The sequence below is a fragment of the Euprymna scolopes genome, unplaced genomic scaffold (assembly GCF_053919585.1).
Source record: "Euprymna scolopes isolate OS-2025 unplaced genomic scaffold, ASM5391958v1 sca833, whole genome shotgun sequence".
In the NCBI taxonomy this organism is placed as follows: domain Eukaryota; kingdom Metazoa; phylum Mollusca; class Cephalopoda; order Sepiida; family Sepiolidae; genus Euprymna; species Euprymna scolopes.
In genome coordinates this window covers 5,957-10,000 of record NW_027633917.1, presented here as the reverse complement: position 1 = coordinate 10,000, position 4,044 = coordinate 5,957, and the positions used below count along the sequence as shown (strand labels likewise).

The window sequence follows — 4,044 nt, the reverse complement described above, 5'->3', positions numbered from 1 at the left end:
GATTATTAAAAAAAATTTACAGTTACTGAATTATAAGTAGCGGGCCATACTTATCGGTAAATATACACTGACAAGATACCATAATACTTATTATAGTTAAATTCGAATTTTGATGTATAAACCCCACTTTTCCCATGTTAAATAATAATTTCGAAATAACGTTAATATTTCAGCGTCCCAATTGTTCTTTTTCTTTTTCGCGTTTAAATTATCCAAATAAAATTAACACTGTCTACTTTTTTTTACATCGTTCATTTCTCTATTACGTTTAAGTTATTTTAAACCCCACTCTTCCCATGTTAAATAATAATTTCGAAATAATAACGTTAATATTTCAGTGCGCAGTTCATGCGCTCATGAGCAACTCGATGTCGTAAACCGGAAAGTGGGTTACATGCATCGTTACAAGGTCATTTGAGTTTTATAATTATATAGATATATATGTGTGTGTGTGTGTGTGTGTGTGTGTGTGTGTGTGTGTGTGTGTGTGTGTGTGTGTGTGTGTGTGTGTGTGTGTGTGTGTGTGTGTGTGTGTGTGTGTGCGCATTTATTCAATGACGTCACGCTCATATCCACGGCTTCAATGCTGGTGCGAAATTAACTTGGCATGTGAGTCGCCAATATGTATACATGTCCTGGTTTGGTCATTTAACTGGAGCTTCACACACCGTCTATAAGGTCCGTACTAGAAGGCTTTTTACCTATATTTAATCCCAAATAAACCATAACATTCTCTTATAATATGCCATACACAATTGGATGATTATATTGAGTTGAATAACGAACGAAAGAAAGAAAGCCTACGAAGTCATTTTGTTTTATCGTCGTATCATGTTATTAAGAAAAAAAAATGTAATTCGATTTATTTCATTCCAGAAAATACTTTGTCCGGCTTGAAATATCAATAGGATTTTCCTTTCTGAAGGTAATCGATTAACAAGATATATTGCGTATCATAAAAAATCTTGTACAGCTTTCACTCGCTGTTCCTACTGAGCTAACTGCCGATTTGACTCCGCATTGTCGTGGCACATGGTGTACTGTTATCACATCTGAAGAGTTGCGCAGAGCTCTCTTTTCTGGTTTGAAAGGGCTGGAAACCGGCTTCGGAATCTAGTAGGATATATTCCTTTTCTCCTCCCTGCAACATCTTTCTTACGGAAGAGACGTTGCGAGTCAATCTCTGCTCGATCGTTATTTTCATGGCAAGTGCTACACTGAACTTCAATTTGTCTCCAACCAACACTCGTCTAGCTACAACCATTGTAAGCAATTTTCTTTATTCTCTATATGTGCCTAAAACGAAACGCGAATTCCATGAACAAAGTTTCTTTCCTAGAAGTGCCCGCCTGTGGAATTCTATACTGGGGGCTGCTTTACAGCTATTTAAAGTCGTTTTTAAGGCCAATATAAGTAAATTCTCATTGAGTTGTCCCATTAACTAATCAAATTCTACCCGATTTCCACCAATCATCATGGTGTTTGCTCATCAACGACCTGACATCTAATCTTTATCCTCGAATGGCCTTCGGGCCTTGATAAGTGGTAAAGCAAAATTATCCATTGTCACATATTCACGCAAAAAACTCATTTTTGTTGTGTTGAAACAGTTACACACACTACTATGAATTGTCATAAAATTTTTTGCTTGTTTCTTTTTTTTTTTTTGCTTTTTTTTGTTTGTTTTTTTGTCAAGGAAATTGATTTTATCTGCCCTGGGACGGGTATCCTTTTAGTTATTTTGTATAAGTCTCTTTTCGCCCTTAAAAATCCAGGTAATAAAATAAATGCAGTAGATGATATTGAGTGAAAGGATAACGTGTAATTCAAAACAGTCAAGTAGTTTAAAAGTCTAATAAAAAAAAAATGTCTACCTGGCTGTCATTATTTTGTGCGCGTTCAACAATAACGTTCTTCGACCTCACGTGTTCTTTTTTAGGCGAGTTTTTTTTTCTTTTTGTGTTTCGAGGAAAGCGATCGCAATAAGCATACTAACACCTTCTGAACTGCAACCGAACAGATAATTAACGCTAAATGAACCATTACCCAACCAATAACAATGCATGGGAAAAACTAATAAAGAAACAGCAATTGACTCTGTCGATCTTTCCCAATATTGTATCAACGCAATTTCCTTATAGACGGCATTGTCACGTTGACACACCGGTTCCCGTTAGATCACCAAAAGTAAGCAACGTTGAGCCTGGTCAGTACTAAAATGGGTGACCATTTGGGAATTCCCGGTGTCGTATGTGCTCTCCGCTTATATCGACATTGTTTCCAGAAATTCTTGACTTCTCCTTGCAACTGGAGTCAGTAAAGGTGTTGTTGGAAACTGTAAAAATTTCTACTTTAATTGCTTTTATACTCGGAATTTCCTTGATTTTGGAATTAAGACCAAAACATTTAACTCTTTAACGGTATCTACTATCATCTGAGCTAACGACACATGAATACTTGACAAATTAACGTAGTTAAGCGTATAAATGTACGTACATGCGTAAAGCATGCACATTGTGTCGACTTACACCTGCCAAGTTCCAATTTCTCTATTTTTTACTCCTTAGCGGCTATTTTTCCAGATAAAATCAAATCGAAGTCCTTTCACAAGTCTGAATATCCCATATAACAGGTTTCAAGTCTGCAGACCAAAAATTGACAGAGTAATTTGGTAGAGTCAGTTCCGTACACAAACAGACTGGGTGACTTTTATAATATATATAGAGATTAATTTTATTTATTTATTCATTTATTTTTCTGTATAGTTATTTGTTGAAGGTTTTATTGGAAAGACTGGCTAAGAATTATCATTTCTTTTTATAACAACGCAGTTTGGTGTCTGAAGAATGTTTTCAAAAAATAGCTTGTGGGCGTCACCAGAACATAAAGAGTTGTGAAGTGTGCGGGGTGAGCGTGGTAGGGTGTCGCTTAGTTGGTCGTCCAGTCGGGTGGAGAGTGCAATGGCTCGTTGTTTATGTATATATTGCGTCCTTAACCGGAAATAGAGGTTACCCTTGGTGACCCGGATGGGTAACGCGGGCTGTAAACTTGTCATACACGAACACCATGCATGCTGAGTGAGTGCATGGGTAGTGCGCGAATAAACTTCAAGATACCTACTTTAATTGGACGCCGAACTGTGCACCCCCCCACTCCATCTGTCATCAATTAACGTTGACGTATGAAACAAAGTCAACATAAGTATAGAATAAACATGTTCATTATTATATACATATATACTAGCAGGCCGCCAGGGGTTGCCCGGTCGTAAAATATGCATGAATATTGTATTTTAATTCATACAGAAACTGAGACATGTGCAAGCGAGTATTATGGGTTTTTTTTTTTTTTTATAAACAGTTCACTTTTTTAAAGTAAAATAATACTCAAGTTGAGATCGAAACCAAACGCTAAAGATAGTAAGTCAAGTACAATAACCTTTAGACTATGTGCGTATGTGTTCAGTATACACATGTATATATATATATATATATATATATATGTATATGTATATATGTGGGTGTGTGTATATATATATATATATATATATATATATATATATATATATATATATATATATATATATATATATATATATATATATATAATTATTTTTTTACTATAATAATTAAATACCTACAGGCACTAGTGTTTCATCCTTTCGGGATTCTTCAGTGCAGGGTGTCACGATTACTACCAGTCGAACGATTCTAACCCCGCGACATCTCTGGCTCGATTAGCGGAGGCCGTATCCATTCGGCTACCATTAATTGAATTTTAAACATTTTAATTTAAATGTTCATTGCGTCAGACAGACAGTGATCAAATCGTTATACGATGATCTACGCATATATATATATATATATATATATATATATATATATATATATATGTATATATATATATATAAGAACAGGTAGTTAATAAAACATGTTAAAAAACACTGAAAAAGAGTTAAAAACATATTTAATTTTAAAAAGGAAACACTAAATAAGTGGATATATATATATATATATATATATATATATATATATATATATATAT

At 34.5% G+C, this 4,044-nt stretch overlaps 1 pseudogene; it reads left to right on the top strand.

The window, feature by feature from the left end:
* Window positions 1-2,137: 2,137 nt before the first annotated feature.
* On the top strand, window positions 2,138-2,255 carry LOC145276318 (5S ribosomal RNA; annotated as a pseudogene).
* Window positions 2,256-4,044: the final 1,789 nt, after the last annotated feature.